Here is a 12,213-nt window from a genome sequence, read left to right as displayed (position 1 = left end):
CAAATAAAGTCAGAGTTGGTATATTCTTCTACTGAAAAATAGATTATTTCTACCTTTTTGTTATCATGAAGAGTGCTGAAACAAATATCCTTGCACAAGTGTTATACATACACATAAAGTTTCTCCAGAATAGACACAAAGAAATGGAACTGCTGGGTTAAAAGATGTACACTTTCAACTTTTCCTTACTATTCTCTGAAGTAATCATGCCAATTTATATTCTTCCCAGAAATGTTAAGAATTCCTGTTAGGATTATATCTGCCTTTCAAATGTCACATGGCCAAGTGTCAGGAATGGTATGGGCCAGCTCCAGAGGGAGATCAGATGTCCCACAGTACTGACGATTAACAGCAGTGTTCTGACTCATTTGCTTTTTAAAACAATGGAATTTAAGTATGTTCAGGAAAGTGAGTCATATGTAGAATATTATATAATTAACTAAACAGTCCTTGACAAAGAGACATGTTGCTTAATAAGATTTCTGTAGGGATCACGGTTTAGTGTTAACATCAAAGAAGACACAAACAATGACATGGCAGAGTAACTCTTGTTCTCCATCCCAAGGTAAAAGTAACAACCTAATTAAATCTGACAAGTTACCCAAAATATGTAAAGTTATTGAGGTTACATGAACTTTACTATAATTGTATACTATACTAGTTATTAGCCTATGATTGTACAAAACTGCACAGTTTATTAATTTAAAAAAATTCCACACATACATGGATTGTCAAAATTGTCTACTGATATAGTACATAATAATAAAAAAAAAGACTTGGAGACATATGGACTATCATAAAATAAAAATGTAAGACATGCCACAGTGGCCAACTCACGTAGAAAGCTTACAACTCTAAATTTGACACCTACTGCACTTCAGATATATCAAACAATTATTGTATCAACAAAGGTAGTTATTAGAAAATACATTAATAATTAAATGTACAATTCTGAGCCCATTGGGATTATTACAGCATATGTCTTAAGAAGCACTATTACTGATGAAGCACATGTTCAGGTAAAGTAATGACCATACAAAAATGCAGATTTATGACAACAGGTTAATTAATGTGATCTATTTGCCTCACATTCTCACCATAAATAAGTTGTACATAAAGAATTTTACTCTGAAAAATATACATATGAAATAAAAAGAAAAATATTATAACTGTTTAAGGATATATCCTTTATAACTAAGACTTCTTGTAAGAGTCAAGGTGATATCTTGGGGTTTTGGACACTACTCTTTTACTCTTGGAATCTGACCTCACAAAACTATTAAAAGGATTGTTTGCAATTCTGACACATATCCCTCCCCATGCCTCATCAAAATGGATCAGGAACCCTGCTGGACCAAGAAGATGGCAGAAACTGAAGGGAAAATGCCAACTCAGAAAGACTGACAGAGAGATTACTGGGGAAAAATAAAGAATAACTACACTTACGGTTTTGGGGTATTACCTTATTAATCAAATAAATTAAGTAAGTTTATGAGGTATTAAAAATAATAAGCAAATCATTAAGAAAATGCTGCCTTGGGGTACCTCATAAAAATCAATTGTACAGGACCTGGGTCATAATTTAAGATTTTAAATGACTAGAAAGTTTTATAATTTTTGCCTCTTTGCTTTTCTGACCTACTATGAGAAGAACTGAATTGATGTCAAATCTTGATCAGAAATATTACCCCCCAACTATTCTTATTGTTTCTTTGAGAAAATAAGCTTCACTTTATAAGATTATTTCCATACAAATTTGGCAGCTATCATTAACAGTTTCTTCCCTTCAGTTAAAAATAATCATGTCTCATATCTTTGGCAAAACAGAATTGGAAGACTACATTAACATTTAAACAAATACAGTACTATAAAGAAAAACAACAACAAAAAACGGCTCTATCAATGGTTTGTCAATCACCACAATGTACTAACAACTAATTTTTGGTTGAAAAACACACTAGCCCTTTCTACCTGGCAAATTCCTTTTCCTGAAACATTATTTCAAACAACCACTAAAGACTTAAAGTTAAGTAACAACTTAAGGACTGTTATATTTTCACTCACATGTACTAGTAAAACAATATTTTCTATAGACCTCAATCTATTGGCTGGAGAAACCTACCCTATAATACTCGCCTGACAGTATGTGCTCTTTTGCTACTGATTCAAAATAATGTTTTTATGAAAAAATGGCCAGACAGAGATATTTTGGAAGATATAGCTGGCTCAGTATTTATTTCTGCAGCAGTACAGTGACTACCTGAAAATTTCCTGCAAACTAAAATATATTACTTTCAATGAATTATATACTATTTAAGAAATTATTATTGACTTCATGAGTAACAGCACAATTAGAACAGTTTCCCTATTTATCTGATAGCTAATATTACTCCAATGTTCATTTTTGTTAAGGCATACTGATTTGCATTCATTAATTCAAATTCACAATCTATTATATAAAAAACTCCATGTGCTACATTTTAAATGGATAGCATTAGACTGGTTTTTCTTATACAATAAAGGCTTAACCTAAAAAAAGAATTCCTGGATGTTTCAAAAAAGTTATCTAGGCCAACTTTACTATATTTCAAAATGATATATTTCAATATACAAATCATGAGAGCTTTTCCATATTTAGTTTTCAGAGAAACAATATGAAACCCTTATATAGGCATATCTAAATATTTGTATACAAATCTAAATTTCATCACAGTTCTAAGAACAGTCTTATCCTCCTTTGCCTTGGGTATCTTTGAAACTCATTTTTACCCTAAGCTCACAGAGAAGCTTTTCCTCTTTTTTTTTTTTTTTTTTTTTTTTGGTGGGTGAATACTACCAAAGGTTTACTACAAAAATACCATCCTACAAAGTGGGAAAACCTGTAAGGCCATTGGGTATATCAGAGCAGAGACCTAGGAATTCTGATTACTGGATTCATCTCTTGGCTCTTGACTCTCTCTCACTGAGTGAACTGGGCAAGTTAAAAGTCCCTTATCATTAGTGGTCCCACTCACTCTTAGAAAAATCAACTCAGTAACATGCACCCCACACACGCCTGCAGTTTAATTAATGCTTATAATATACTTGGAAATTCTTGTAAGAAAGAACCTAGGCCAATGCTAACCATCAGAATTACAGACTTCATTTTGGTAGCAATCTGCTCAAACTTACAGGAAAAAAATCTAAAAAGGATTTCAAACCAACAGACTATTTTTTAAAGGAAAGAAGGGAGAAAGGGTTTTTAACATAAATGCCTGCCTATTTTCTTTGCAACAATTTGTTTAAGTATTATTGGCTAACACTTGTGCCAAGCACACTGCTGGCTACATTGAAGATATTTAAATATCTAGTGCCAACAAGCACAGCTGCTGGACTCTCTATGCCCTTCCCTTGTTCACTCCATGCCAAATTACTCACACAGCTATGAAAGATGAGGCTGAGGCATAGGAAAATGCCAAGTGTGAGTGAGATTAGTAATAAACCAGAGGATCACTATAGAGGTCAGTGATTAGCAAGTTCCCAGTTGTAATCACTTTTCTAACCCAGCCTTTATCTCATCACTTATTCCATCTTAACCCTACACCAACTTCCTGTGACCTGCAGGCATCAGAACTGTAAGCAGCTAGGTAATTTCCAATAATTTCTGCAAAATTGCTAAAGCACCAATAAAGTATGTTATTATCCTTGACAAGAGCACATAGTCAGACCTGGGCAATATGAATAGACTTTAGAAATGACTTCTTGAGACTAAAACCTAAGACAAAGTAGTCCAGGAAGCAAACGTGCACCTATCCAGTTACTTTTCACCATGCTCTCCACCCCTCCTCGTAAAATCAGACTCACATTAAATATAAACAGAGAAGGATGAGAAGGTTTATACAAAACAGTTTGCCTTTCAGCCATCAAAATGGCCAGAGAGAACAATTAAAATGCAAACTTCAGTATGACAGGTTGAGGTGGGTAGGATGTTAGAAATGAATGAACAGAGTAAGATACATTTTTATCAAATTTAGTCATTTATCAAAACTTTCTGGACCACTTTATGGTCCAATTGTGCCACATATAGAATATATAACAAGGTATTCATTATAGGTAGCTCAAAATCTAAACTCTACTTCTCTGAGACAGTTTATAACTGCATTTTCTAAACTGTCCCTGAAATCATATATACATCTATATTGCATTGCTGCTTTTCCTTAGGTTCAGAATTAAGTGTGTTTTCTCACTTAATGTCTCTATACTTCTCCAACCACATTGTTTAGAACTCAGAAACAAAGACATGTCATTTTTAAAGCAATCCAATAGATTACAGAACTAGGAATCATCTCTTCATCTTGGCTGTATTTCAGGAGAACATGGTGAATGCATATTCTCTAAAAATAACAAAGTAACCTTTATATCACAATGTTTTTTATTCTATTCTTAAATAAAAAATAACTTGAAATAATTTAATTGATGCTTTACAACTTTCTAGGGATTAAATAAATTGAGCCAATCCTTCAATACTTTAATCTTGACTGCTCCCTTACCTATCCCCTGCAAAATCAGATCACCAAACAATTTGCCTGGGAGAAGACAGGAAAACATATTATCAAATTATTTTTGTAATCACAAACTTAAATAATCTACTCCTTCTGAGGTATTGATTGTTTCAACCAAATTCTTGTATGACTGCTTCTCTGAAAAATTTCTTGCTTTATACAATAATAAATAGAACATAAAAGTTTATTATTGTTAATTCCCATCATTTTCTCACATCTTTCTATAGTTTGGCTGTTTAATTTAAACCACAACCTTACCAGGCAAGGTCAGTATCTGAGTCTGTTTTTTATATGGCACCCAGGGACCAGAAGGCAGATGCCACTTGTTCAGAGAACACTGATCTGGAATTCTAGACTTGTTTTGTTTGTGTGCCAGGAACAGATTCTACTCCAACGCTCTATCTATGGCACACAGCCATGTGGAAGCAGAGAGACAGTTTAACAGAACTGTGCTCTAAAATAGAGGATAATAAATGACTGTTAATTAGCTAGTTTCCCTTGACAATAAGAACTGGAACAGAAAGAAAGGAACTAGTCAATGGAACTGCTACCATTCACCAACTATCTGGTCAGAAACAGTGACTGGAATGAAACAAGCAGGGAGAGTCAGGAGGATCTATTTCTGTCTCTGCTGTGAACTAGCTGTGTGACATAAACAAGTCACTAAACTTCCCCAGGCCTCAGTTTCTTACTTGGAGAATGGGTTATGGTAGGACAAGATTGAATTAGATGATATCTGTTTTAATATCCCATGAAATTGATACCTCATTTATTTTGCTATTCATCAGGCATCCCCTTCTAATAGAATGCAAATTTGGGCACTGCCAGTAGTAAAAGTAAAAGACAGCTGCTAAAAATGTAGGGACTTTTAGAATAATGACAATGTGCACTTAAAAAAAAATGAAGTATATAAGCATCTCATCATACATTTCTCTAATACACTATGAAATATTTAACTATGAATATGGGATGGTGAATACAGCAAATTGAAGTTAATGTACTCAGAATTACCAGGACTTCATTCTACCCACATTAAGAAAAACTCTTAAATGTTAATAAAATTTCTCACTGGAATGCAACACCCTCCACCTATATAATGTAGAAAGATAGCACACTTTGTATACCATAGAAAATATACAAATGTAGAGCAACTGAAAAGAAACTATTCTATTTTATTGAAAAGATGAAGAAAGACCAAAAGAGAGTCTTAAATCCCCTTCGTGGTCTACTAAGATTTAAATAAGATTCTGAACAAAAACAGATCCAGAGACAGAGAAACATCGATCAGAACGTCAAACCTCAGGGAAGGTAGGGGTCGGTGGGGGTAAGGGGGAGAGATCAACCAAAGGACTTATATGCATGCACATAAACCTAATCAATGGACACAGACAACAGGGGGGTAAGGGCATGAATAGGGGAGTTGGGGGTAATGGGGGAATAAGGACACATATGAAATACATTAATCAATAAAGAAATTTAAAAAAAAGATTCTTGCTACATAATAGGTACTCTGAGGGTAAAATACAAGACATTTAGTCTTCATTGTGTGGCTTCCAGTATTGGAATTTACTGCCATCTTTTCTGTAAAGAAAAGAGACAAGATATGTTTTCGACATTTTTATTCTCTATTTTTCCAGTGGGTTTGTACATATTTTTAGGAAAAGGTTTTTCCCTAGAAAAAAATATTGAAATAGTCATCATCACATCCATTTACCTTTTCTACCTTTGCAGTTTGAAAACAGGTAAAGGCTAGCCTCAAGTTTTCCCTGGGTTATAATCCAAAGTTAAATTGTGAGTCAGGCATAACTCAAAATGAGTTTTTAAAATTCCAATTCATTATATAAAACTATATAAGTCAATTTAAGTCACAGTATGTCTGTTTAAAATATCTGCTTAAGGAAAAAGCAAAGGAAGAAAGTAAAGAAGAAAAATATATATAGTAACAAAATCAGGGAGGAGGCATGGGGAAGTGGTTTGACCAGAGGTCCTGGATGTAGACTGACTAGGTTTAAATTCCCACTCTGCTTTAATTAACATTACCTATCTTCTCTGTCCCTTAATAGTTGCCCCAACTGCTACATGAGATAACAGTGTCATCTCACTGGGTTTTACATCGTGTAAAATGTACTGACATATAAAGTACTTAGAACAGTGAAAAACACAAGATAAGGGCTAATTATATTAGTTATTATTTTTAAAATGAAATATATTGATTGTAAAATCCATATATGTGTATTTTTAATATCAGTGCCAAGGAAAAAGTCTTAAATAGAAAGGGGGGGGGGAGGAGGAGGTAGATTCCACGTAAATAATTTAAAGGGAACTCCTGAGTATTTTCAAAGTTTTAAAAATTCTTTATGTGTGTCATTTCATTAAAAGCTAATGGCTTCACTCTTCTCTTAGCATTAATGAATGGGTGTATTTCTAGTACTAATTGTATAGTTAATCACAATTAAGTTTTATTCACAGCTGAAATAAAAAGAAAGCTTTACCAAAGAATGCATGTAAGATCTGGAAAAGGTGGTAAGGGATTTGAAAAGAAATGAAAGCAAGAATAATCTAAAGTGAATTTTAACAGAGTTGTAGATTCTATAATACTAGAAGCCTGATGCATGAAGATTCGTGCTAGAATGGGCTTTCCTTTCCCTGGCTGCCAGCACCACCTTTCCACTCTGGCCCAGCCCCTTTCCGCTCAGGCCCCGGCACCGCCTCTTTCTGCTCCAGCCCCGCCTTCCCACGCTGCCCAGAGGCTCTGAGAGACCGGGGGTGGAGCAGTGTCCCACCCCTGTCACTCGCGCCTGTGTATGCAAATTAACCACCATCTTTGTTGGGTTAATTTGCATATCACTCTTGATTGGCTGGTGGCATAGTGGAGGTACGGTCAATTTACATGTTTGTCTATTATTAGGTAAGATAGGGGAAAGAGGGTAGGTAGGCTTGGATGTAATCCTTAATCATCTTATTTCCTTTTTCATGGGGGTTGGGGAAATGGTTATAGGAGATTATCTTGGGTCTGATGATTCCAACTCACTGCTTCAAGATAACTTGGTGGTTGTCTGAAATTCATGGGGGATACAGAGAGGGACCTTCCTTATTAGGTAAAAAGGAGGTGTAACAGTGTTACACTGAGGAGGCGTTTGTTACACAATGTTAGCAATGAATAAATGGATGTGATGATGACTATTTCAATATTTTTATCTAGGGAAAAACCTATTCCTAAAAATATGTACAAAACCCACTGGAAAAATAGAGAATAAAAATGTCGAAAAAATATCTTGTCTCTATGTGCTTCATTTTGACTATTTAAATTTAATGTCATTTTTAATACGGCTGGATTTAAATCTTACCATTTTGTGAGGGTTTTTTTCTATTTGTCTCATATGTTTGTTTTTAACCTGCTTTTGGATCGAGTGTTCCATTTAGTCTTCTGTACTCTTGGCTTTTACTCTTTAGTATTTGCCCTCAATTTATAATATAGTGTATCTTTATTGATTTTTCTCTTTTTTAATTAATATTTTTAAACTTTTTCCTGACACCATTTATCCCCTCTATGTCCTCTTATACCGCATAGTATATATTTAATTGGCAGGGTCTACCTTCAAATAATAATGTAATGGTGTAACAATCTTAATATAAATATCTGTGTTTTGGGAGTTTTAATCACACTACAAAACATACTACAAAACTACAAAATTTATGTAAATTTTTTAAATAATATATACTTATATACTTATTAATATATATATAAGATATACTTATATACTTATTAATATATAATATAGATATATATATACTTATATCTATTAATGTAAATATCTGTGTTTTGTAGTGTTTTAATCACACTACAAAACTACAAAATTACAATCGTAATGTAAATATCTGTGTTTTCCGATGGTCTTAGGTGACCCTGCTAGCGGTTCTCAACCTGTGGGTCGTGACCCACAGGTTGAGAACCGCTGCTGTAGAGCCTAAGACCATCAGAAAACACAGATATTTACATTACGATTCATTAACAGTAGCAAAATTACAGTTATGAAGTAGCAACGAAAATAATTTTATGGTTGGGGGTCACTACAACATGAGGAACTGTATTAAAGGGTCGCGGCATTAGAAAGGTTGAGAACCACTGCACTATAGAAAAAAACTACTGAGTCCTGGTGTAGATCCAAGTTTCTGTCTGGAATCACATTCTCTCTGCCTGAAGAACTTTGTTTAACAATCATTGTAGTGCAAGTCTGCTGGGAATGGATTCTCTCAGCTTCTCTGTATCTGAAAAAGTCTTAACTTTGCCCTCATTTTAAAAATAAAAGTATTTTCAAAGGATAGATAAATCTGGGTTGACAGTTTTAACATTTTTAATACTCATTTAAGGATATCCTCTATCATCTTATTGCTTTCAAACTTTCTATAGCTGTGGTGTAGTTTATTTTTATTTCCCTATACATACTTATTTTTTCTGTCTCTGGCTGCCTTCAATATTTTTTCTTTATGGTTGGCTTTCAGTATTTTGAACATAATATGTCTAGTTGTGTGCATGTATTTTGTTTTTAAAATCCTGGATTATAATTTTTTCTCTCTCCCTCTCCACCTGAGACTTAATCACACGTATTAGGCTTTGACATGTCCTACAGCTCTGTCAGCTATCACTCTTTTTTCAATGTTTCAGTTTGGATTTCTATTAACCTATATAAAATTTACCGATTTCTTCTGCAATTGTGTTGTCTACCGATAATCCTAATGGAATTCTTCATCTCTGACATCATGCCTTTCATTTCTTGCATTTCAGTTAGATTCCCATTACTTCCATCTATTTGCTAAAAGTTACCTATTTGTGCATGTTGTCCACCTTTTCCTCTAGATCCTTTAACATGTTAGCCAGACTTACTTTAAAATCCTTGTCTGATAGGTCCAACACGAGTCTTGAGTCTTGTTCTGTTGATTATTGTGCCTCCTGATGTGGATGTCTCATAGTTTTGGTTGAATGCAGGATGTCATGTGTAGAAGAAGTAAACAGTATTTAGGCCCAGAAATGAGTATTCCTCTTCCTGTATAAAACCCTTAGTGTGAGAAAATTAACCAAATCAGGAATTTAGGTGAATGTGATTATTGTTGCTGGGCTACCTTCAGTTTACCAGAGGCTTAAACTTCCTCTAGTGATTGGCTCTAGTGTCTAATGCTTATCATGTGGCTTTTTCTCAGGGTTAGTTTTTCATCCTGGGCTTTCAACAGATCATATAAATCTGTGTTCCTGAGTGTATCTCTACTTCATGGTCTTGCCCCTCCCCCAGTGGTAGACTGCTGTTACTTTCCTGTCCTTTGTTCCTTCCTCTCCCTATAAGTGCAAAACTGCTTTATATCTGACGTTGACCTTGGGTTAAAGTCAACCCTCCCTGACAGGAAGGAGACCTGTGCTTGGTTTAAACTTAAGATCATAGGTCTAAGACTAGTTGCCTGTCCTCCCCCACCCCCAATCACAATAAGTCTTAGTTTATTTCCTTTGGGCAAGAGGCTTTGCTGCCCCTCCTAAAGTCTTTCAGTATCTAGGGTCCAGGGAAGCTGGCAGGCTTTTCTGCCTTTCCCACAATGGCAGCTGATCAACACCTGCATCCCTATACCATCAACAGGAATTCTCTTCAGACTCCTGCCCTACCTCTAATTGTTCTCGGAGATTTGAGGGGAAAAAACTTGAGGGTGAGTGTAAAGTCCCCTTTTCAACTGTTTTCTTTCTTTTTTTTTTTTTAAATATATTTTATTGATTTTTTTTACGGAGAGGAAGAGGGAGGGATAGAGAGTTAGAAACATCGATGAGAGAGAAACATCGATCAGCTGCCTCTTGCACACCCCCTACTGGGGATGTGCCCGCAACCAAGGTACATGCCCTTGACCGGAATCGAACCCGGGACCCTTGAGTCTGCAGGCCGACGCTCTATCCACTGAACCAAACCGGCTTCGGCTCAACTGTTTTCTTGTTAGATGCCCCCAGCTAGTTCAAACTGCTATGTTGCTAGGCCCACATTTGGTCTTCTGTTAAACCTTAAAATTTTAGCTGATTTCTCTTACCCACTTTTGTTGTGAATGATAAGACACCTTATTCTCCCATGCACTACCAGAGGTAAAGTAGTTCATATGTCCAATTTCTCCTTGGAATTCAGGTCATATGACTGCCTTGAGATTGCAGCTCTCTTAGCAGTTCAAAAAAAGAATTTAGTATTGTATCAGGCTTTTAAATTTTGTTTTCATTGTTAAAGAGTGGAAATGGCATTCTTTGCATCTCTCTACACTGTAAGTAGAAGCTAGATGTCCTCTGATCTTCATTTTTGATAGTTTCCATGTCTGCAAATTCACTGATCCTTTCTTCTGCAGTGAAAAATCTGCTGTTAAACCCATCTAGTGTGTTTTTCATTTCAGATATACTCTTCATTTTTAGAAATTCCATTTGGTTTTTCTTTTTTATACTTTTAATTTCTCTTCTCAACATACTTGTGTTTTCCTCTAGATATTTGAGTTATGGAGCATATTGATAATATTCATTTTAATACCCTTGTTTGCTAATTCTATCACCTCTGTACTTTACTGACAATTTTTACTTGTGGTTACAGAGTATAGTCTCCTGCTTCTTTTGATAGTAATTTTTGGTTTGATGCCAGATATTATGAAGTTCACATTTTTGGGTACTAGATTTTGCTGCACCCCTTTAAAGAATGTTGAATTCTGTTGTGATAAGCAGTTAAGTGACTTAGAATCAGTTTGATCCTTTTGGAGGGTTGCCTTTAAGCTTTGTTAAGGAAGGTCCAGAACAGCCTTCATCCCAGGGTTAATTTAACCTCACTAACACAATGCCCTTCTGAAAACTCCACACAATGCCATTTATAAGCATATCTTGAAGATAGTACAGGTTTGATTTCAGACCACTACAATCAAGCAAATATTCCAATAAAGTGAGTTACATGAAATTTTTGTGTCCCAGTTTATATCTATCTCTATCTCTCTCTCTATCTCTCTCTCTCTCTCTCTCTCTCTCTCTCTCTCTCTCTCTCTCTATATATATATATATATATATATATATATATATATATATATATACACACATACTAGAGGCCCAGTGCATGATTAAATCATGCACGTGTAGGCTGTCTGTCCGCTGGTCGGGACCCAGTGTGGCCGGCAGCTCCGAAGTCCCGGGGACCCTAGGGCGAGGCGGGGCGGGGGCGTGGTCCTCCGGCGGCAGGAGCCCAGGCCAGGGTCTTGCCTTCGCCTCCTGCCCAGGAAGGCTGGGGCCGCCGCCGCCTCCTCTGCCTTCCGGCTCCCTCATGAACTATCCCTCAGCCGGCCCGGGCTGCGCAGAAACTCGCGTCCTCTGCCGACACCACCGCGCGCTCCTGTGGCCCAACTGCTGCCAGATTCCTCCCCCGGGAGCCGCACCCCTCGTCAGCTGGGGCCTCCAAACGCCCGGCTCGCTGCCCCAGAGGCCCCTTCTGTGCCGCAGCACAGCCATGGCGCAGACGCTGAGCTCGCGCCGCCGCTGGCGATGAGAGCTCAGCATCCTGCCGGCCCAATCACCACTCCAGCCACCCACTTTTGTCACCGAGTCCCGCACCCTGTACCTCCCGCTGGCCCAATCATGGGCGTAGTGGAGTGATGGTAATTTGCATATTACCTTTTTATTATGTAG

The 12,213-nt window shown here is 36.5% G+C and overlaps 1 protein-coding gene across 10 annotated transcripts in view; it reads right to left on the bottom strand.

The window, feature by feature from the left end:
• Positions 1-12,213, bottom strand: part of TCF12 (transcription factor 12) — a 374,687-nt gene that overhangs the window by 122,963 nt on the left and 239,511 nt on the right. The gene's annotated exons all lie outside the window — the stretch shown is intronic.

Source organism: Cnephaeus nilssonii (assembly GCF_951640355.1).
Source record: "Cnephaeus nilssonii genome assembly, chromosome: 4".
In the NCBI taxonomy this organism is placed as follows: Eukaryota; Metazoa; Chordata; class Mammalia; order Chiroptera; family Vespertilionidae; genus Cnephaeus; species Cnephaeus nilssonii.
The sequence above is the reverse complement of the archived record's forward strand: the minus strand, read 5'-3'. Positions and strand labels throughout refer to the sequence as shown.